The sequence below is a fragment of the Rhincodon typus genome, chromosome 2 (genome assembly GCF_021869965.1).
Source record: "Rhincodon typus isolate 14 chromosome 2, sRhiTyp1.1, whole genome shotgun sequence".
In the NCBI taxonomy this organism is placed as follows: domain Eukaryota; kingdom Metazoa; phylum Chordata; class Chondrichthyes; order Orectolobiformes; family Rhincodontidae; genus Rhincodon; species Rhincodon typus.
Window position 1 is genome coordinate 83,784,237 of NC_063333.1, and position 25,000 is coordinate 83,809,236.

Below are 25,000 nucleotides of genomic sequence, written 5' to 3' on the forward strand. Positions count from 1 at the left end.
ACTTACTTGTAAATATGTATTTAGATCTTTTTTCCGCTTTCCCAAGAAGTCTTTATCCATGTTATTAAAGGTTTTTTTCCCAGGAAGTTTGAGCAAATTTGAAAGGTGTTCAAACTAAGTAAAGGAAATAAATACATTTTATTTCTTGTATTATATGATGCAGGTCAAATTCCGTCTTCTAACATTTTGTACTATTTGAATAATTAGACTAGTGTTCATACTTTCATGTATTAGCATAATAAATCAACTGTTTATGCAACTACATTTTGCATATAAAATTAACTCCAAGAATGAACTTTACATGGTATATTCAAACCACAGCTGTTAAAATGTGTATTAATCCAGTTATTCTTGTTTCCAGGTGCTAAATTGTAAGAATGTAGCCAGATTAGTATAGGGCACAGGGTACAGCTTTTGTCAACTGCTCTTTCTCTGTGGCAGCTGTTCAGTTTTTAGTCTTGCCAAGTTTCATGCATTTCATGTGATACTTTAACATTTGCTTTTTCCCAAGCATAATTTTGAGTTCTCATGCTTGGTGACCACAGGTTTAATGATGAAAATTTTATAAATCCTTGAACTCAGGAGTGATCACATACATTATGCTCTTAAAATAAGACTGTGTTGGTCATGCAGGTGCAGAATTCATGCATAAGCAGAATGTTGCAATACCAAACTGAAGTCATTGACCGCCTCCAATGCTGGGGAAGGAAGTGGGGCTGCGTGAAGGAAGGAAATCAAAAGTACCTTCCAAATGTAAATCACATTTAAAAAGTCAATTTTTCCAGGAATTTAAACACAAGTTGTTACGAACACTGTTGTTAGTTAACACTTAAATGTATTCAGAAAAAAGGTCCATGTCTGCTGTCACAACTGCAGGGGCACACGCTCAGGCCTGTACTGCTTGTGACATCACTCCAAGTAACACCATTGCACTAGTCGAATGGCTTCTTCTTTAATACTATTTAATGTGGTGGCCTGGCACCCCTGAAATGAACAACAAAATCGGGGACCTGGAGGAAGGCTCAGAAAGAGCCATGGTGCCTTACCGGCCGCCACACTCCTTGGGTGAAAGGGGAGTGAAGAAGGGAAAAGCAGCAACAACAGGCACACGCTATGGGCACACATTGATGGCATTAACAGTACAGACCTCATGTTGAAGTGGGTTGGCAGGAGATACTCCATCAAAAAAGCAGTTAGATCTTTACGAAAAATTAAAGGGAAACATCTCTCTTTAGTGTACACTTGGTATTGTTATAACCTCAATTTCAGTAACTAAATTCATCTTTTAACAGATAAAGTTTGAAGTTAAGCATGACAAGCCAGGCGTACGAGTAATCAGCAACCTAATAAAGTTACTTATGAACAGGTTGTTAGAAGTTACAAATTTACTTACTTGGTGTACATTTCTGATAAGGGTTGTGTGTGTGTGTGTGTGTGTATTAATTTAATTGTTTGTCCATTTGCAATAGCTACATGTTAAATGTTCAGTTGTCACACAAATCTGATTGTTAACTTTTTCTTGCCACAAATGCTACCTGATGGACTAACAAATTCCCGATATTGTTCTCGATATTCACCCATACAAGACCATTTTAAGTGAAATACTTTGTTATGTAATCTGCCATATGAAAATTGAAAATGCTAGAATATTTTAAAATAAAAATACTTAATTGCTAGTTATATTAATCTCACTGTTATATATCCATCTCACAGATCTGGATTAAACATAAAACAACCTATACCAGTGTGAAAAGGAGCTGAATATTAAATAGTTGGGGTGGGTGGGTTTCCGTATGCATGGCAGGTTAAGACACCAGAAAGTACTGGCACATCAGAAAGCTGGCAGGAACTTTCCAACAACCATATTTAACTTGAGTGCACTTATTATCATGAGTGAAATTCCCATGGGACAGGTGGGATTGAATCTGAGTGTTAAAAGAATTTAACCCTAGATTCTGTGGTTTCCCAAGCTTCCTGAAACTTGGCAGGTTAAATAAGACATGAGAACAGCAGGAATCAGTGGGGTTAGAGAACTGTCAGGCAACAGAAGTCTTCAGCTACTGAGAAGGGATAACTATTTCTTGTTTCTGTGTAAGATTTTTGCCCTTGAAACTGGTCCTGATATTGCACTAACACTGCTTTGGAACTTTGTAATTCCTTGAACACCCTGCCTTCATAGCAGCACTGGCTTCTACAACACTGGCTGGATCCTCTGATGCAGCAGCATCTTCTCAACCACATGCAGCTACACATATTAGCACTGATAACACCAGTCAGAATGGGGGAGGGTCCTTCAAAGAATTATGTATCTGAACCGCTAGGTCTCTCTGTTCTACAACACTACCCAGGGCCCTACCATTAATTGTATAAGTCCTGTTCTTGTTTACCTCACATTTATCCAAATTAAACTCCATCTGCCAATCCTCAGTCCTCTGAGCAAGGGAGACAGGGTGGTTAAGGCGGCATTTAGCACACTTGCCTTCATTGCTCAGACTTTTAGAGTATAAGAGTTGGAACATCATGTACAGGTTGTATAGGACGTTGGTGAGGCCTCTTCTAGAGTACTGTATGTACTTCTGGTCACCCTGTTATAGGAAGTATATTATTAAACTGGACCAGGTCCAGAAAAGATTTACCAGGATGTTGCCGGGAATGACCGTTTGAGATATAAAAATAGACTGGAAATGCTGGAACTTTTCTCACTGGAGTGTAGGAGATTGAGGGGTGACCTTATAGAGGTTTATAAAAACATGAGGGTCATAGATATGGTGAATGACATGGGTCTTTTCCCTTGGGTACGAGAGTTCAAAATTAAAGGGCTTTTTTTTTTTTTAAGGTGAGAAGAGATATTTAAAAAGGACACGAGGGGCAACTTTTCTTTCTTTTACACACAGTGGTTTTTGTGTAATATGAACTGGCAGAGAAAGTGGTAGATGCAGGTACAGTTACAATGTTTAAAAGACATTTGGATAAGTTCACAAATAGGAAAGGTTTGGAGGGATACGGAACAAGTACAGGCAGGTGGGACTAGTTTAGTTTGGCAACATGGTCGGCATGGACTGGTTGGACCGAAGGGTCTTTTTCCATGCTGTGTAACTCTGTGACTCTATATACACTAAACAGAAATCAAGGTGTCTTCATACCACCCAGCAGCATTCAGTAACCAAAAGGGACTTCACTCAATCAATGTTCAGCTGATACGTAACAACCAAAAGTTGAGATCATGAATATATACAGGAAGTTGTAATGATGTCATTTTTCTGCACAGTCCCATTTTGTATATTTACATCTCTAAGCAGTATTACTAAATAGCTCACATCCAAGGATGGTAGCAGGAAGAAGACGCTGTGAAGTGAATGTTATAAATCATGGGTTCTGTCTACAGAGTTGTAGCGAATACTGGATAATCCAGAAATTCAAAGCCACGGTGTTGTCAGAAATATAGGATTAATCGGTTAAGGTAGAAAGTTAATCACCATCTACTTACTTACAAATGCAAGTTATGTACATTTTGTTCAACTATGCATCTAACTTTGATTATTTGCATTGGGGCAATAAAATCCAATCTTAAAACATTCACTGTTTATAAAGTTTTGACATGTACTTCTAATAAATTAATGTAATGTCTTTTGCATGAATGCACATATCAATTTCTACATTCCAAACAAATGGTACGCAGAACAATGCCTGAAATTCAGTCGAGATCCAATTCAGTAAGATACAAATGTCAAAGGATTTTACAAAAATAAAGTCTTTAAATATGAAAGGTGTAGAATCATAAAATTCAAGTGGCAACAGATAGTTCAACCTTCAGAAAAAGTGTAATATCTGCAAGATAACATGCTCCCAAGTAGTAGTCTGAACAGCCAGTTTTAGAATATTCCCCAAATATCTCAGTGGGGTAATATACGCAAGTTTTTCCATTTTGAGACAAATTATAATTCATGACTCATACTCAAAAGAATCCACACCATGTAGAAGTTTATTTTTTGGTACTTTTTAATAGAACAAAGCTCTTCTTTAATGATAGTGGTGCTTGTGGGTTGGTGGAGGGAGGAATAGGAGATTGAGAAGAAAGAAAAATCAAGGATTGACAATATAAATGTTCTACATATCTGAAACTGATGGACAATTTTACAAAATGGTGTTATGAAAACTTCTCTACTGTCTTTGAAGTTTCAAATAATAATTCAGCAATACTCATTGGAACAAAACAAAAATTGTCTTTGGAGTCTCAAAAATCTGCAATACATAATTAGTGATCTTATTGTAGCATTGCAAATAGTATAATCCTAAAATTTCTTATAGCCAAAAAAAAAAAATAAGAAACTGCTACAAAACAATTTTCAAAATATGCTTTTACCTGCTCAGTTATCCGCATGTGAAAGTCATGGAAATCACTATAGCGACGATAGGTCTTCCACACATCATCACTACCATCTGGATTTCTTCTCTGAACAGTGATTGCATACAGAGCATATGTCTTGCCATGGTCATTACATACTCCTGCCATAGGATATGGTTCATAGTCAGCATGAACTAGTTCACAATGAAAGGAGAGGAAAATGGGAAACAAACATGGATGAAAATGGGACAGGAACATACTGAGTGAGGAGAAATCAAGACAGACAATAGTTTGAAGGTAACTCTGGAATGACAAATGAATGAAAGAATAAAATGTTTTCCATGTGTCTTTATTTTACAGAGAAGCCAACATCAAACATTTCAATTGGCACACTGTCCTTTCAGCTCTGACTCTTGCGTCGGAAAACAAAATTTTTTTTTTGGTACTGTCAAATTTTGCTAGTTGTAAAGATCTTATGATAATTGATTTGGCTAGTTTCAGTCTGGCTTCTCCAAATTTGAGCCCACACAGAATGCGGTCTTTAATTAAAGATAAAATTCTTAATTACTTAAAAGTGGGTACAGGTTGGCTGCTGTGAGAAATGGGAAATTTCACTGCGACAAAGTTATTTAGGCTAGGATAGGATTGAATAAACACCTATTAAGTGGTTTGACATACTATCTTTAACCTAGGATGGCAGTATGCCAACATTAAATGAGCAAAATTTCAAATTCCCAGGACATCCTTCAATTCAAAAAGGAAATTTTCATTTCACTTAATTAGTACATAGATATTGTACGAAATGTTTTTTCGCCAAAATAAGTACGATGCTGGATTAAAACAAGGATTTATGTAACTTTTTTCAGAAAACAGATTTAGTTTTGTCAAAAGTATTTTGTGAACAGTGTTTGATTGAGGATATTAAATCAGACAGAAAATTGAATAGATAGTAAAATAAGAGTTTAGAAAATTGGTATATTTGTGTAATGTGGGATTCAGGTGGGGACTTTTAAAATCTTTCCCTTTTCAAAATTTATATTGACATTGAAAAGGAGGTCACATCCTCTGTACGGTATTTTAACATTGATGATACTGCCCATCTTTTTAATGCAGATACAATACTCTGTTTTTGCATTTCGGAAAACCATTAGATTTAAAAAGATTCAAGTGCTCAAATCAACTGAAAACTAAGTAGAACCACTTCTCAGAAAAGGTAACAGAAGATGTGCAGATAGATAGTAAAACAGATTATGAAAAATGAACAGAAATGTAAACATATAAAGGAGGAATGATAATTAGAAACAGGTACAGCCACATTAAACTGAACAGATCATTTGGAACTATATGTATTTGGCAGGTCAGTCAAATTACTGCACAAATTGAACATTTTTCTTTAAATCACCTATTACTATTCATTGCATATGGAAGTAAAGTTTTTTTCCTATTACAATTACACATTTATGACTGCTAAATTTGAGAATCTGGTTTGACAAGGAAATAATTTGTGGCTCCAGAAGAATTCTATTGACTTTTTAGCAACTACAGTGAATGATTTGTTTCTACCAACTGATCCCTCAAGCATGTTCTTTGGGAAAATCATTGGTAGAGACGCACATCACTATTGCTTGGTATTTTCCCTTTTTTATAAAAAAGGTATTCAGACCACTGTTCTTCTCTTAACACACAAGTGCTTAGTCATCAAAGCAGCATGCGTGGCTTCAGTTGATACAGCTGTTCTGTGACTCATGTAGCTTCATGTATGCAACTAATGCACCTGCCATATTTCTGAAAGAGCTCTGGCTAGGTGGCACAGATACCGAGAACAATTATCCAGAGAATTCTGCTTTCACTCAAATTGATATTTGTAATATTACTTACCTGTGTCACTAATAGATACTTGCAGTTGCAAAGAATCTTCAGAGCTGGCATTTGAAAGGTCATCTAGAGACTACAAAATAAAAATATAGCGCATTCATTTCTCAATGTGTATTTTGATGCAAAGTCTTTGATGTAATAAAATGCACTATTTGTACTTCACGTGTATTACAAAATAAAAATCTGATACAAACCACAGAAGGATATTAGGACGCATGTCCCGAAGCTTGGTCAAACAAAAATTCTCAACTATTGGTAGAGCAATTAAGACAGGGAATGCTCAAATCAGAATTAGCTGAGCACAGATTGTAAGATAGTTGGACTGAAGATGATTGGAGAGCAGGAGAGGAGAAGAACATAGGAACAGGAGCAGGCCATTTAGCCCTTTGAGCCTGTACCACTGTTCAATGAGATCATGGCTGATCTGTGGCCCAACTCCATATTCCTGCCTTTGGGTCTTATCTCTTAATACCTTTGCTTTACAAAAAAATTATCCATCTTAAATCTAACAACTGCTTTAGCATCACCTGCCATTTGTGGAAGACAGTTGCAAATCTCAACCTACACTGTGTGTAGGATGGTTTCCGATCATTTACCCCGAGTGGTCTGGCCCTAATTTTTAGACTATGCGCCCTAGTTATAGAATTACCAACCAGTGGAAATTGTTTATCTTTATTTGACCTGTTTTTTTCCGGATAACATCTTGAAGACTTTGTTTAACTCACCCTTTAACATTTTAAATTCTGGAGAAATCAGGCCCAAATCATAAAATCTCTCCTCATTACTTAACCCCTAAAGTCTAGGTATCATTCTTGTAAACCTACGTTGTGCTCCAAGGCCAAATATATCCTTCCTAAAGTATGGTGCCCAAATCTACTCAGAGTGGCATCTAACCAGAGTTTTGTATAGCTGCAGCGTAACTTCTGCATCCTTATACTCCAGTCCTGTATATGTAAAGGCCAGCATTTCATTAGCCTTTATTTACTGTTTACAGATCAATGCACCAGTACACAAGTCTTTTCAGACATCCACTGCATTCACCTTCATACCATCGAAAAAGTATCCTGCTCAATCCTCTTTTGGTCCAAAATGGATAGACTCCAACTTGTTACATTGAATTCAATCTGCCACAGTGTTGCTCATTCACCTAGTCTATCAATATCACTTTCCAATTTTCTGTCATCATCTACACTGTCTATGATGCTTCCTAACGTGGGGTCATCAGTAAATATGTGTATTTGACCTTTTTTTTCTTTAATCATTCACGGGATGAGGGCGTCGCTGGCTAGGCAGCATTTATACCCATCCCTAATTGACAGTTAAGAGTCAACCACATTGCTGTGGGTCTGGAGTCACATGTAGGCCAGACCAGGTAAGGATGGCAGTTTCCTTCCCTAAAAGGACATTAGTGAACCAGATAGGTTTTTCCAACAAGCAGCAATGGAGTCACGGTCATCATTGGATTCTTAATTCCAGATATTTATTGAATTCAAATTCCACCATGTGCCGTGATGGGATTCGAACCCTGGTCTCGGAATTAACAGTCCAGCGATAATACCACTAAGCCATCGTCTCCCCTTTCTGTACCATTATCCCAGTTGTTAGCAAATAATGTGAATAATTGAGCCTCTTATATAGATCCTTGTGGGATACAACTGTCACATCCTGCCAATTTGAGTACCTACCCATTATCCCCACTTTCTGTCATCTGCTACTCAAGTAATTTCCTAGCCACGACCATGATTTGCCCTCAATTCTGTGGGCTTCTACAATAACATTTTCAAATGCCTTCTGAAGGTCCATATAAACAACATACATAGACATTCTCCTGCCCACTAGCTTAGTCAGTTCTTCAAATAATTCAATGATGTTTATCAGGCATGACCTACCTGTCATGAAACTATGATTTCTTGCCCTGATTAACTGAAAATTATTACCATCTTCAGAGGTCTTGGAATGATTTGAAAACAAGGATGAGAATTAACCAGGAACCAGTGTAGGTTATGCAGAGACTTAAAGTGGGACATGATGCAAGTAAGAACATTAGCAGATTTCCAGAGAATCTCAATTTTGGAGGGAAGAATAAGGTTAGATGTTCACAAATGTGAATGAGTCATCAGGTCTGGAGATGAAAATAGGTCTTGGTGATGTACTGGACATAATCAAAACCTCACCTTGGGGTTCAATACACAGTAAGGCTGTCACCAGTCTAGCTTAGGCTCAGTAGTTGCCAAGGAGAAGGCTGGAATGGGTAGCAGGAAACAGTACACAGTAGAGTGGAAAGGCAACATCTTCTATCTATCCGATATTTAATTGGGGGAAATTTCAGCACATCTATCACCAGATGTTGGGCAAATAATCTGCCAGTTTCAGCAGTCCAGCAGTTTTACAGCAATACAGAGGTTGAGAGAGGTGGTGGTGGTGAGGTAGAGCTGAGCGGTGTCAGTTCACGTGAAAAATAATGGAACTTCTTGGATGATGTCGCCAAAGATAGCGTGGAGAAATAGAAAAGGAAGAAGGTCCAAGCATATATTCTTAGGGGGAAAATCCAAGATAACTCTGCGGGAGCAGATAAAGTCATTGCACATGATACTGTGGCTTCAATTAGATGGAAGTGTGAAACCAAGCAAGTGCAGTACCACCCAGCTGGATGACAATTGAGAAGCACTGGAAAATGGTTCAGACAGGTTGATAAAGACAAAATTTATACTTTGTAGTCATATAGGAGGTCACTTGTCACTTTAATAAGACCAATTCCTAAATAGGGGTGGAAATCACTGGAGCAGCAATTTTCAAGGATGGGCAAGATCAAGGGCATTTCATTTCCAGGAACAGATGACAGCAGATGTCATGAAGATAGGGATAGTTGCTGAAGAGAACAAGTAAGAGCATCAGTTAACTTGAGGACCAGGAAGGGAATCTGAAAATAAGCAGCTTAGTGGGATTAGAGTTGAGGGAGTAGGGAATTGTTCACAGACAAGGTAATCTTAGATGTTAGGATAGGGAATAGGAAAGAAACAAGCAAATTCTAAGTTGAGGGAGCAGTTGAAGTTTGATAATAATGGACTAGGCGAAGGAAAGGAAGTGGCAGAAGCAGCTGATGGTTACTATGCAAACACAGAAATTCCTGGAAAAACTTAGCCTGTCTGGCAGCATCTGTGGAGAAAAAGGAGAGTTACTGTTTTGGGTCCAGTGACACTTCTTCAGAATAAGAGTTTTGAGGAAAGGTCACTGGGTGTAAAACGTTAACGGAGTTGAGTTCTTCCAGCAATTTCTATTTTTGTTTGTTATTTCCAGCATCAGCAGTTCATTGGATGTTTTTGATTGCCACTATGATTGATACTACCCAAAGAAAGTCATGAGTTCTTTGCGCTGATTAGAGGGAAGAGCAAAGGAGATTTGGCGGGGGGGGGGGGGGGGGGGGGGGGGGGGGGCAGAGGAAAAAAAGAATACCTTCAAATGATAGTGACTGACATTATCTTTGCCTTCCTGGAACAGTGAGCAGTTTTAACATTCAAGGTGCAGGATCTGATATATGCACCAGATGCTTTAGCTACACTTAGCAATCACTATCTCAACAATTGTCTGTCATTTGCATTTAAGTCCTCATCTTAAGGAAGTTGAGAAGAGAGCCATACCAGACGAGCAGCAACCTGGTATAAAGGCTTTACTGGGGAGGACAGAAACATTAACTTCTACTTACATAACACCTTATAACTCAAATGAAAATCCAAAAACCGTTGGCAACTGTTAGATCAAGTAAAATCAGAAATTCCATCACAGGTTTACAAACTGCACTGCTTAATAAAGAGACTCAATATTTCAGCCAGGACAGTTACTCTTGTCTAATAATCTCAATAGGTGATTATAAACCTAATCTTGCAAACACTTTGAAACAGAAATCAAATCATCAACGACGCACTTATACAACACAATTTTTGAGACTTATTTAAAATGGACCAAGTTGACATCAATAGAACATTAAACATCGAGATCAAATCTGTCAAAACAGGAATTAATCGATACTCCCAACAGCACATTTTTTGAAACTTTTCTTTCCATTTAATATTTTGCATCATTATATTGTAAATATCATTAAATTAAAACGCATAAAAGTTTTGAGAAAATCTGCGAAGAAGCAACGGATATTCAAATGGGTTAAATTACAGAAACACACTGACATTCCATACAGCTATGGACTGTTCATAGCTTGAACTGTTTTGTCACAATGAAGGAAGGGAACTTATTATGTAAGTGGGCATCCTTTCCAGGCATGGAACTGAGCCAGAATAAACTAATCTTTAGATATTAAAACACCTGCACAAGCACTCTAAATCTAAGAGCCCAGTAAGTAGGCATCAAAACATAAAAACAGCAAAAATAAACACCGTAGCTTAAGTTTGTGGTTGACAGATGGAAATTAGTCTATTTCATGATAGAAGCAAAAATTTTTGAGAGATTATCAATTAATGACCAAGATTATCCAACAGTCTGTAGCACTTACCGAATTTAAACTGCCAGTTGGGGAGCCATTGAAAGACTCTAGAGGGAAGAAAAGCTCAGAATGTAAAAAAAAAAATGCTTTGTGAAATAAACTGAAGGACAGTAGGTCATGTACTTAAAATAAAAATTCAAAAATACAATTAAACACTAACAAAGGAAAATGACCAAATCGTGGCAAATTGCCAATGTTCATGCTATAATACCCAAAGGATTCCTACTAAAGCAAATGCAGGCACCTGCAGGCAGCCAAGAACAGGGCAGCTGTGCACAAGAGAATAGTTGGTCTAAGATATAAGGCTCATAATTTCAAATTATATTGTCTACTTTAACATTGGTATTTAAATTATGATGCAAGACAGTGTTCTGAAAGCAATTTCCTTCGTTTTATTTTCCTTTTATCTGAAATTGGTGTGGGACTGTCTGTTAAGAAATTGTTTTCCATATTCAACTTGTTTTATATATCTATATTTCTGAAGCAATAAGTGTTTTAAAAACATGTTAGTTTTGTCAAATGATTTAATTTTATGCTGGATTTCAAAATCAAGATGGTGTAGCCCTTTTTATACAAGTACATTACATACAAATGTGACAAAGCTATCAGTAAAAAACATCAAAGGTTAATACCAATTAATAAATCAAATTGGTTTTCAATAATAATACATGTTCATTGTAGAATCAGCTTATGTACTTGTTGCAAAATTTGAAACAGCATAAAACACATGGTGATATTCAAAAACATCATGCTGACTGGGCAAACAGAATTGAAGACAGATAGGTTATAAAATGCAGAAAGGTGAATCACATGATTTTGCTAGAAGAAACAAGGAAATCTGGATTTCCCCCTGGTTTGTTTGGCAACCTACCATAACTTCGAGAAATTAAGTAGTACTTGATTTTTCAACACATGGGTATGGTTATTTCAAAAAACTAAATAAAAGAGCTAAGAAATCACATCTTTAAAAGACCAAATTATCTTCTTCACCTTAATGTATTTCTTCCGGGCTACATGTACAAAGTAATTTTACATCAAATTAGAATATATCCTGAAAAGTAACATCAAAAATTGCTGGCCCTACAAAATTAGTGACATTCCATAACAAGATGAGTCAATTTTGTTCACATGAAAACAATCCATTCTGAGGGCACAAAACAATGGAAAATTTCCTGTAGTACTTTTCCTTCATCACTAGAGGTAAGTAGAAAGCTTTATAAAACACCCACCACGCAAACAATGCAACAAAATTTTTGGCAAATTGCCAACCTACGTCTTGACCTTCCATCAACTCTAATTTGATAGATGTTTGAAATTTCCTTTGATTCTGTTTAAGATTTCTTGGATCTCAGGTCTGGAAAGTGTTCAACTCAAAAGTAGCTCTATAGCATGGCCATTATAAACACCTGAAATAATCAAATCAGTATAGAACAAAAAATGTCTTTCAATAGTAACCAGAGTTTAACAGTACATTAGATAATGGACGGAGCATCAATTTCTAAATTTAAAATCCTATCTGTCCTTAAATTGACATCATGCAAGCCTTATTCTGAACAACTGGTCAAGTGACAGAATAATGGATACTGTTTCTGCTCATTTCATCTCTATCCATTTCCCCACGTTTGTTGTATTCATTGCATACTTTTAAAAAAAAAGTGTAGGAACTTCCAGCTATGAATGTTTACATACCAATTACTTAAACAACTTCTAAGTCCACCTTTGAAGGTCAAATCTGCACGCTGAAATTATTCATTTGTCAAAGTGCAATTAGGCTTATTTGGTGCACACTATACAAGCACTACGTCCTATAATTATTCAAATGAGCTTACAAGAAACATTTCTAAGCAGTAATTGGTAATACCTTCATAATTTACAGACTTGTTAGCACCTACAAGATATCATCACAAACTAAATATTGACAGAAGTACTGCACTACAACCTTCTGCATGCAGATTCATACATTACAACATTTTTAAAATGTTATAACTTATACAAGTATTAGTAAAATTTGCTTGGGCATGGTGTAAATGTAACACAGATACACGAAATTTCAATTAACTACTCCTAATCAACCTCTTGATACTATAGTATCGAAAGTGATAGAGCCAGAATATACAAACACAGGAGTAAAGACACACAACTGCAGTCAGTTATGAAGACTGAGTGTCCATTGTGATTCTTGCTACAGTCACTATGGGAATAATCATGCATCCTATTCTACTGGTTATTAAATTGTTCATCACCATTCAGAACATATGGTAGAAATGCAAAGTTTTAACGCAATCACTTAGCTCTATGTAATGCACACTGCAGCTACTGTTCAACGTACATGTTGTCATGTTCTGAAGCTTCACCAGGTTCGCATCACATTTTTAGATATGCCTGGTGCTGTTCTTGCACTGTTGTTCTACATTTCTTTATTTAACTAGGTTTGGTCTGGCTGACAGCAACAGAACAGTGAGGATACATCAGGTTATAAAGTTACAAATCGTGGTAGAATAATAATCCTGCAGCCAATAGAACACAGGGCTCATGAATGTCCAGTTTTGAGCTGCTAAATCTGTTCTGAAACAATCCCATTTAGCACAATGGAAATGCCATGCAACCTAATGGTGGATACCCTCAATGAAAATTAAACTTTGTCACTGTACTGCAGTAACTCCTACCAATACCATCATGGATAGATGCCTCTACTACAGGTACGTGCAGGAAGACAAGGTCAACTAGCTTTCTCTCTCCTATTGGTTATTTCATTATCTGCCCATTCTGGCAGCTGTGCTCTTTAGGATTTAAGGGGAGGCCTGGATCTGGACTCTGTCACAAAAGGAAACATCCTCACAAGCACACTGAGGGTTTTAGATGTTTCAGATTTCCTCTTGTTCTCCTAAATTACAGTAGGTACAGGTTAAAAAAGCTCAACCTTTCCTAAGATAACACACTCACCTTTGAAATCAGTCAATTGAATCTTCTCTGAACTGCTTTGAATGTAATGCTATCCTTTAAAATATGGAAGCAAAAACTGTATACAGTATTTCAGATGTGTTGTCACAAAGACCCTGCATAACTGAAGCATAACTTTCCTACTTTTATTCATGATTCCCCTTGCAATAAAAGCCAATATTCCATTTGCCTTCCTAATCAAAATAAAGCTTTCATCATTCATACACCAGAGCACCGGTGGTCTTGGCATAGCGGTAATAACTAGTTCTGGACCAGGATGTCTCGGTTCAAGTCCAACCTGCTCCAAATGCGCATAACATGTCTGAACAGGCTCATGAGAAATGTGTACATCATGACACCCAGATCTGTCTGTAGAGTTTTGCAGATTCTATTAATTCAAACAATACACTAATTTTTAATTTTCTTACAAAGTATACAAGCTCAAATTTCCACTCAATACACGCCATCTACCAAATATCTGCTCACTCATTTAGCCATTTTTAAAATACTAATGGAATCTGGGTGTCCCAGTTGGTTGGCCCAGTATTTATTACCCATTCTTAGATGACCTCAAGAAGGTGGCAGTGAGCTGCTTTCTTGAGTTGCTCAGTACTTTTGGTTCAGGTAGATGCGCAATGCCACCAGGGAGAAAATTCCATTGATTTTGACTGAGTGACATTGAAGGGATGGTGATACATTTCCAAATCAAAACAGTGAATGGATTGGTGAGGAAATTGCAGTTGGTGGTGTTCTGTTACTCTTGTTGTTCTCAACGGTAGTGGTGATGTGTGTGGAAGATGCTGTCTATGCAGCCTTGGTGAACTTCTAACATGCACTTTATAGATAAAACACACTCAATGCCACTGAGCATCAGTGGAGGAATTCACGTCGGAAGTAAAAACAAGAAGGCAGATTACTACCTGAATGGCTGTAAATTGGGAGGGGAGTGTGCAGCAAGACCTGGGAGTCCTTGTGCACCAGTCGCTGAAGGTAAGCATGCGGGTGCAGCAGGCAATAAAGAAGGCAAATGGTATGTTGGCCTTCATTATGAGAGGTTTTGAGTACAGGAGCAGGGATGTGCTGTTGCAGTTGTACAGGGCCTTGGTGAGACCACACCTGGAATATGGTGTACAGTTTTGGTTTCCTTTTCTGAGGAAGGATACTCTTGCTCTCGAGGGAGTGCAGCGAACGTTTACCAGGTTGATTGCGGAGATGGCGGATCTGACATATAAGGAGAGATTGACTAGGTTGGGATTGTTTTCGCTAGGGTTCAGGGGAATCTCAGAGACTTATAAAATTCTAACAGGACTAGACAGGATAGATGCAGGGAGGATGTTCCCGATGGAGGGTGTGTCCAGAATCAGGTGTCTCAGTCTGAGGATTCAGGGTAGACAATTTAGAAGGGAGATGAGGAGACATTTCTTCACCCAAAGAGCGGTGAGCCTGTAAAATTCATTACCACAGGAGGTAGTTGATACCAAAACATTGAATGTATTCGAGAAGTGACTAGATTTCGCACCTGGGGTGAATGGGATCAAAGGTTACGGGGATAAAGCAGGATTAGGCTATTGAGTTGGAGGATCAACCATGATCGTGAAGAATGGCGGAGCAGGCTCGAAGGGCTGAATGGTCTGCTCCTATCGTCTATGTTTCTATGTAATTCATCTTAATGGTTGGTTGTGCTAATCACACAGTCTTACTCCTGGATGGTGTCTAGCTTCTTTAATGTTGGTGGAGTTGTATTCCTTGAGGCAAATGTAGATGGTAAATGGGCTTTGGGGTGTCAAGAGGTACATTACATGCTGCAGAATTCCTAGCTCCTGAACTGTTCTTATAGCCACAATATTTACACTGCTAGTTGAGTTTAATTTCTGGTCAACAGTGACCCCAGGATGTTGATAGTGATGAATACAGTGATGGTGATGCCATTGAATACCAAAGGACAATGGTTTGATTCTCTCTTTTTGGACATGATCAATGCCTAGCATTTGATAGCTTGAATGTAACCTACCTCTTGTCATCCAAACCTGGAGGCTGTCCAGGTTTTACTGTATTCCACAGTCATCAGCAAACATCCCCACTTCTGACCTAATGTAGAGGTAAAATCACTGATGAAGCAGGTGAAGATGGATGGGCCTGAAGAACTCCTGCAGAGATGTCCTGAAACTGAGATGACTAACCTTCAAAAACCACAAACAGCTTCCTTTGCGTCAGATTTCCTCTGCAGTTTATTGTCCACTTGATAACTTATTTTCCTACCTATATTTGAGACTGCAGCAACCACATATTTAGTCTCGTCATCTAAATTATTGATACAGGTTGTAAATAGGTGAAGGCCTAGCGCTGATCCTTACTGCACGGAGTAAAAGCTTGATAATCGAAAAATTAGTCATTTATCTCTAATCTCCGATTCTAATTAACGAAGCAATCCCCTATCCATGCTAATATATTCTACACCACAAGCCCTGATTTTATGTTGCAACCTTTGATGTGGCATCTTGTCAAATGCCATTTGAAAATCCAAGTACAACACAAAGCTCTCCTATATCCATGTGGTTGTTATTTCCTCGAAGAATTCTGGAAAAAAAAAAGTCAAACCTGATTTTTCTTTCACAAAATCAGGTTGCCCTACCTGATAGCTGAAGATTTTTTACCTGCCTGGTTAACATCCTTAATAATGCTATGTAACATTTTCCATTTAACAGACATTAGACAGACTGACCTATAGTTTCCTGTTTTCTGTCTTCCTCTGTTCTTGAAGGTACTACATTAGCAATTTTCCATTCCATTGGGACTTCACCAGAAAATAGGGCATTTTGGAAGACAGCTGGCAATGTCTTCACTGCCACTTCTTTTAAGGCATAAGACTGTGAAACATCAGGTCCAGGGATTCGTCAACCTTTATTTCACCAATAGGTTTCCACTAATGATGATTGTTGCTGTAACTTCCACCGTCTCTTTTACCTTTCAATTTTCACATATGCTTTTGTCATGGCTTCTACAGAGAAGACAGATGCAAAATACATGTGCATTGCTTCTACCTTTTCCCTTGCTCCACGTTAATTCTCCAGCCTTAGTATCTAAGGAGATACTGTTCACATTAGTTACTCTTGTCTTTTTAAATATTTTTTGAAACTCTTACCATTAATCAGATTTTATATTTCTAGTTAGCATTCTCTCATACTTGACTTTCTCTCATGATTTTAAAGGTATTCATTGCTGTTTTCTAAAATCTGTCCAATCTTCTAGCCTTCCACTAATCTGTGCGATTTTCCTTTCAATTTGAACTTTTAGTTATCAGCAGATGATACATCCTTACATATGCTATAGCAAACTTTCATTAACCATCACCTCTGGGACCAGGAGTGTGCGGTTCATCAAATAATCTGGACAATCAAGAAGTCTATACAACTGCAGTGAGCCCTGACTAAGCAAAGCTTCAAAGAGCTCCCTTACTGCTCCAAACATACAACTTTATCAGTTAATCAAGTTCTCGATTGAGGTGTTCAGATTTTTACATAGAAAATACAGGGAGACAGAGGCCCCTCAGTGCCTGTACACTTAAGCCAGGCAAATCTCAAGCTGGTTGGAGATGGAACAAGTTGGTTTGGCCAATGCACTCCCCCCCCCCCCCCCCCCCATCCCACAGATACATGCAAACTGAGCATAGCACCAAAAGGATCTTGTGTTCACCATACTCAGTTATGAGCAGCCTTCCCCCTTTTCCCCGCCCCCACACCGTCCCATGGCTCTCTCTCCTCCATGATGGAGAACACCCTCAGGTACTGCCATTCAGTGTGGCTGCACCCATCATCTCCTTTACCTCCTTGTTATCTGGAGGGTGATTCACAAACTCTGCGAACATGGCTGCTGACTAGTTGTCTTGGTCCTCAGTCTCATTGGTTTTCGCAGTCAGTACCTCCTCCGCTTGCTGCTCGATGGAGTCTTCCTTCTCTATCACCTTAGCAGTGTCGGGTGATGTTGGCCACGCTTGCGTTCTTGGCTTTCCTCCTGCAGGTTTGGCATTCTGATTTACAGCATCAATATGCTGACATCACAGCAGATTGCGGTATTTGAAATATATAATATTTACTGGTTTATCAAGAGTGCCAGTTGATAAGGTGCCAGTTAAAACTGAATTTGCCATATTTAAAAATAAAAATTCTATATTTGACGAGTGGTTTGCAACATCTCTTTAAATGTCTGTTTCTGTTTCTCTTTCTTTATGGTCCTTCTTTTCTAATCAACCTTCTGTTAAATCTATCCTCAACAACGTAGATAAAAGTAATTACAAGGATAACACTCTAGTCTTGAGACTCTCACTTATACCTCCTCAAACTGAATGTGAAATTCTATCATGTCATAAATACTATTTCTTACAGCCTCCTTTGCTAAGAGGTCATTCATTAATCCCATCTCAGTGCACATTATCAGATCTGAAATAGCCTACTCCCTAGCTTGCACTAGAAACTAATGGGGCAGTGTCCAACTGCTGCAAAACCTGGACAACATATAGCTTGGGGCGATAAGTGGCAAGTTAGATTTGCACCACACAAGTGACAGGCAAGGGCCATCTCCAACGATTTCACTCAATCAGATTAGTCATGATCTCACTCAATGGTGGAGCTTGTTCATATATTTGGAACTATGATGTTGTGGCCATTACAGAAACTTGGGTAACTCAGGGACAGGAATGGTTGTTGGAAGTTCCAGGATTTAGGTGCTTTAAAAGAAATAGGGAGGGTGGAAAAAGAGGTGGGGGAGTGGCATTGCTAGTCAGGGCGAGTATAGCAGCTACTGAAAGGCAGTTCGAGAATGATATGTCTACAGAGTCAGTTTGGGTTGAGGTCAGGAACAAGAAAGGAGAGTCACTTTGTTGGTTTTTTTTTTTTAACAGAACCCCTAATAGTTGCAGAGAAGTAGAGGAGCGGATTGGGAGGCAGATACTGGAAAGTGCAGAAGTCACAGGGTTGTAGTCATGGGTGACTTCAACTTTCCAAATATTGATTGGAAACATTTTAGTTGTAATAGCTTAGATGGAGCAGATTTTGTCCAGTGTGTTCAGGAAGGATTCCTGACACAGTATGTAGATAGACCAACACGAGGAGGCGCCACTTTGGATTTGGTGCTCGGCAACCGCACCGGGCCAAGTGTTAGACCTGTTGGCAGGAGAGCATTTTGGCGGTAGCGATCATAACTCTATTTCTTTCACAATAGTTATGGATAAGGATAGGTACATACAGCAGGGTAAAGTTTACAATTTGGGGCAGGGTAATTATAATTCAGTTAGGCAAGAACTGGGTAAGATAAATTGGGAACAGATGCTGTCAGGGAAGAGCACCACAGAAATGTGGAGATTGTTTAAGGAATGCATACTGCACATGCTCGATATGTTTGTCCCTAGCAGGCAGAGAAGACAGGGTCGAGTGAGGGAGCCATGGTTCTCGAGAGGTCGAACGACTGGTTAAGAGGGAGAAGGAGGCTTATGTAAGGTTTAGGAAAAGACGAACGGAAAAGGCTGTGGAGGGGTACAAGTTAGCCAGGAAGGAGCTGAAGAAAGGGCTTAGGAGAGCTATATGGGGGCATGAGAAAACCTTGGCAGATAGGAATAAGGAAAACTCCAACGCTTTTTACACGTATGTAAAGAACAAGAGAATGACCAGAGAAAGGGTAGGGCCGATCAAGGATTGTAAAGGAAATTTGTGCACAGAGCCTAAAGAGATAGGAGAGGTCCTTAATGAATACTTTTCTTCGGTATTCACAATTGAGAGGGACCTAGTTGTAGAAGAGGGCATTGTGAAACAGGCAAGTAGGCTAGAGGAGGTTGATGTTAGAAAAGAAAATGTGCTAGGAATTCTGAGGAAGTTGAAGATAGATAAGTCCCCCGGGCCTGATGGGATTTATCCAAGGATTCTATGGAAAGCGAGGGATGAGTTTGCAGGGCCTTTGGCGATGATCTTTTCGTCCTCACTGTCCACGGGTATAGTGCCAGAAGATTGGAAAGAGGCAAACGTCATTCTCTTGTTCAAAAAAAGGGAACAGGGATAACCCCAGAAATTACAGGCCAGTTAGTCTTACGTCAGTGGTGGGCAAATTATTGGAAAGGGCTCTGAGACATCACTTGGAAAGGCACAGTTTGATTCGTGATAGTCAGCATGGATTTGTGAGGGGTAGATCATGCCTCACAAACTTTATTGAATTCTTTGAAGAGGCGACCAAACACATGGATGAAGGTGGAGCATTGGATGTGGTATACATGGATTTAAGTAAGGCGTTTGATAAGGTTCCCCATGGTAGGCTCATGCAGAAGGTAAGAAGGCATGGGATAGGGGGGAAATGTGGCAGATTGGATTCAGAATTGGCTGACCCTTAGAAGACAAAGGGTGGTAGTGGACGGACATTATTCAACATGGTGCTCAGTTACGAGTGGTGTACCACAAGGGTCTGTTCTGGGTCCTCTTCTATTTGTGATTTTTGTAAATGATTTTGGATGAAGGAGTGGAAGGGTGGATTAGCAAGTTCGCGGACGATACGAAGGTGGGTCACGTTGTGGCCAGTGTGGAGGGCTGTTCTAGCTTACAAAGGGACATTGACAGAATGCAGAGCTGGGCTGGGCTGAGAAGTGGCAGATGGAGTTTAACCCTGAAAAGGGTGAGGTGATTCATTTTGGAAGGACAAACTTGAAAGCAGAATACAGGGTTAACGGAAAGATTCTTGGCAGTGTGGAGGAGCAGAGGGATCTTGGGGTTCACGTTCACGTTCACAGTTCCCCGAGAGCTGCCACCCAGGTGGATAGAGTTGTTAAGAAGGCGTATGGTGTGTTAGCTTTCATTAATAGAGGGATTGAGTTCAAAGAGCCGTGAAGTTATGCTCCAGCTATTCAAAAGCCTGGTTCGGCCATATCTGGAGTATTGGGTCCAGTTCTGGTCACCTCATTACAGGAAAGATGTGGAAGTGTTAGAAAAGGTGCAGAGGAGATTTACCAGGATGTTGCCTGGAATGGAGGGAAGGTCTTACGAGGAAAGGTTGAGAGCGCTACGGCTTTTCTCTTTAGAACGACGAAGGATGAGAGGTGACTTGATAGAGGTGTGCAAAATGATCAGAGGTACAGATAGATTAGACAGCCAGAGACTTTTTCCTAGGGTGGAGGTAGCTTTTACGACGGGACATAGTTTTAAAGTGAAAGGAGATGGTAGAGGTAGGTTCTTTACTCAAGAGTGGTGGGGGCGTGGAATGCATTGCCGGAGAGGGTAGTGGAGTCGACCTGGTTAGGGGCATTTAAGTGGCTATTAGATAGGCATATAGATGATAGTATAAGGTAGCGGTGGAGGTTAGATAGACCTTAGGTTTAGGGTAAAAGTTCAGCACAACAGCGTGGGCTGAAGGGCCTGGACTGTGCTGTACTGTTCTATGTTCCATTTATAGGCAAGAATCTAACTACCACTCCTTGATGTTCAATCACATTAACATAGTTTAAACCACCACCAACAACCATCTTGGGGTTTTCACTGACCAGAAACTCAATCAGACCAGCCAAATTCACAGTGGCTAAAAGAGCAGGTCAGAGATTAGGAGTTATTGAATTCCTCACCTTCCATTTCCCCAGTGTCCATCCACCATCAATAAGGCACAAGTCAGGAGCAGAATGGAATATTTATCTCCCTTCTGGCTGAATGCACCTCTAACAATACTCAAAAAGCTTGAAACTATTACTCAATTTTTCCCAGTGGTCAGCATTGGAATCCTTGCTTCTCCTGATACGTATAAATGATCCATATGTTGGTATGCAAGGGACAACTGCAAAGTATTGCACAACACAAGATTTGGGAAAATTATAAATTCTGAGGAGGAAAGTGTAGAACTCCAAAAGGGCTGTGACACGTTTGGAGGAGCGGGTGGATAGGTGGCAGATGAAGTTCAATGCTGAAAAGTGTGTGGTGCTGCACTTTGATACAAAGAACATGGAGAGACAGGATAAAATAAAGTGTATGATTGTAAAATATGTGCTACAGCTTTGAAGATAAATCAGAGAAGTTGGACTGTTTTCCTTGAAAAGTGAAAGCTAAGAGGAGATTTGATAGAGGTTTTTAAAAATCATGAAGGATCTCAACAGAGCAGATCAGGAGAAACTGTTTCCACACGTAAACAGATCGAGAGTCAGAAGGCACAGGTTTAAAGTATTTTGCAAAAGAAGCAAATGCAAGAAGAGAATTTTTTTCTCCACACAGAAATGTGTCCCCTGGAAGTGTGTTGGAGGCAAGTTCAATGGATTGATTGATTGATTGATTTATTATTGTCACAAACTGAGATATACTGTGAAAAGTATCATTTTGCATGCTACACAGGCAGATTGTACCATACAAAATGCATCAGGGTAGCAGAACAGAGTGCAGAATACAGTGCTACAGCCACAGAGAAGGGGCAGAGACAGCTGAGAATTAACATTTGAGAGGTCCGTTCAAGAGTCTGATAAGAGCAGGGAAGAAGCTGTTCTTGAATGTATGCGTACATGTATTCAAACTTCTATATCTTTTGCCCGACAGAAGAGGGTGGAAGAGAGTATAACTGGGGTGGGAGAGGTCTTTGATTACGTTAGTTGCTTTCCGGAGGCAGTAGGAAGTACAGATCGAGTCAATAGATAGAAGGCTAGTTTGCAGGATGGACTGGGCTGCGCTCATGACTCTCGAATTGAGGCATTCAACAGGGCACTGGATAATTATTTAAATAGAAACAACTTGCTGGGTTACAGAGAAAAGGCATGAGGATTGGCTCTAAACTTAAATTAAGAATGAAATGCTCAGATAGCATCACCTCCTCCAGAACAATAAGTGCTGGCCTAGCCAGTGACACCCACATCAATTAACAAATATTAAGAAAATAAATTGCCCTGAATACACTCTCTACGACCTCATCGTCTAGGATATCTTTGGATGTGACAGAGAAGAGACACTGAAGTTCCTCATTCAGTACATACTGCTCTCTTGCTTCCCTAAGTGCCAACGTGGAGTTGTACTGATTCAGACAGGTAGCAAGAACTGCAGATGCTGGAGTCAGAGACAATACGGTGTGGAGGTGGAGGAACACAGCAGGTCAGGCAGTATCAGAGGAGTAGGAAAGTCAACATTTTGGTCAGGACCCTTCTTCAAAACTGGGGAGGGAAAAGGGAACTGGGAAATAAATAGTGGGAGGAGGGGTGGGGCTGGGGAAAAGTAGGTGGGATGGTGATAGGTGGACGCAGGTAGGGAGTAGTGGGGATTGGTCAGCGGGATGAGTGGAGCAGATAGGTGGGAAAGAAGATGGACAGGTTGTGTCAGGTCAGGGAGGCGGGGATGAGAGGGAGGGTTGGACGTGGGATGAGGCCTGGGTAGGCTCCCGCCAGCCCCAGCCCTACCCATCTTCTCTCTGACCTGACACAACCTGTCCATCTTCTCTACCACCTATCTGCCCCACTACTCCCTACCTGCATCCACCTATCACCATCCCACCCACGTTTCCCCAGCCCCACGCCTCCTCCCTCCATTTATTTCCCAGTTCCCTTTCCCCTCCCCAGATCTGAAGGGTCCTGACCCGAAACGTTGACTTTCCTACTTCTGATGCTGGCTGACCTGCTGTGTTCTACTGATTGATCAACTTAGGAAAAATTGTAGTTCTAACGAGGAAGTTGAACTGGCTGTTGACCAGAGGTCCAAAATGTTATCGGGTCTGCAGACAAGCTTGAATAAAACAAAGAGACAGAAAAACTCTAGTAACTACATAAACCGAAAAGGCTGTTTAAAAAACAAAACAGGATTCCTTGGCTTTATTAACAGAAGTATAGAGTACAAGAAGGTATGCTAAACATTTATAAAATATTGGTTAGGCCTCTACTGAAGTATATGCTCAATCCTGGGCACTGCACTTTCAGAAGGATGTTAATGTCTTGGAAAGTGCAAAAGGGAGCTACTTTCATGGGAGCAGTAATGAGGCACTTCAGTTATATAGAGAAAAATAATTAGTAATTAGATTAAATTAGTAATTAGAAATTAGAAGATGAGACAGAATTTGAGAAGAGAGAAATGAATACTGCAGGTCACTGACTGTGTTAGAATAACAACTTGCATTTATGTTGTACAGTTAATATGGCAAAATGCACTATGGCAGTCAAAAGCATAAGCAATAAAAACACTTAATATTGAGTCACAGAAGATATTCAGACAGATAAGCTTAATACAAGGTTTTTTTTTTAGAAAAAGAAGCACTTTCAAAAGGGCAACAGAAAGGTACAGGCGTTTAGAAAACATTCTACATTTTAGGGCCAAGGCAGCAGAAGGCACAGCTGTCAAAAGCACAGCAATGAAAACCAAGGATAGGCAATGGCCAAAAAAGGAAGAGTGCTTTTCCTCAACTGTGGTTGCACACCAGCTAAATTGTACAGTGCAGGCTTCTTTCTTTGGCAGCTAACAAGTGATTCTTGTACCTATAACCATACTACGATTCTTTTTTTAAGATTCCTGACCTCACCAATATTTCGTTATTTTATTCTTTTCATCATTTTTGCTTTGGTGATGTGAAATTTGAGCTGACAGCTAAAAGGCAATCTTTGGACCATCAGCAGCAGTTTGTGTTTTTTAAAGAAGACAGCAAACAATCTGCTATTTGTTACTGAGGCCAGGTCTGAAAGTTAACTGCATATTGTTTTTCATTAAAAGTGCTCCATAGACACTTCAACTCCAGGGAGGTCTTATGCTCAGGCAAAAGACTGTGTTGAAAGTTAACTGGGACCCCATGGAGAGAGGGTTAGTTTGGCAAGGAGAGGCCATAGTTTGTACTAATGTTTAGGTCAAAAGTATTGCGCTACAGGACAGAGATTTGATTGCTCCGTTGTTGTCCTCTCGTCATCAACTTATTCAAAGTTGGAAAATAGAATATCAGTAATAAAAATTAAATGAATACTCTTCAGAGCCCACTGAAAGATAGTTGTAAGCATCGGTATTGTCAGAAACCAACTAAGATACAATCCTATGTACTGGTGATGTTATGATTTATGGAATCTGCTTAAGTGAAATAGCCTGCAATTTCATTTTTGATTTATTCCTTAACTTTGAATTTGGCTCCGTGAGAGAATGGAGGCTAGAATTAAAGAGGATTGGATTTAAAACTATAGACATTAATTGGATTGCCTTGTGGTTTAACTTTGATCTGCTAAAGCTACTGGTGTTGTATTGGTTATTCACAAAATCTAATAATCGTTATTAAAAAGTCTGGTTAGGAACCACTAGGGTCAATTTTGAGAATCAAGTATTCTAATTTTACCGTGTTATGATTACAGAGGTACAGAGGCTGTTTTGATTGCCTCTCTCCATGTA

General features: G+C 39.4%; 1 protein-coding gene and 1 long non-coding RNA gene across 2 annotated transcripts in view; both read right to left on the reverse strand.

The window, feature by feature from the left end:
* Window positions 1-25,000, reverse strand: part of LOC109931812 (histone deacetylase 9-like) — a 948,406-nt gene that overhangs the window by 906,463 nt on the left and 16,943 nt on the right. The gene's annotated exons all lie outside the window — the stretch shown is intronic.
* Window positions 7-10,768, reverse strand: LOC125485664. The gene is made up of 4 exons (XR_007264381.1): window positions 10,725-10,768; window positions 6,224-6,293; window positions 4,364-4,506; window positions 7-114 (listed from the first exon to the last, which is right to left on the reverse strand). It is a non-coding gene; the product is annotated as an uncharacterized LOC125485664 (long non-coding RNA).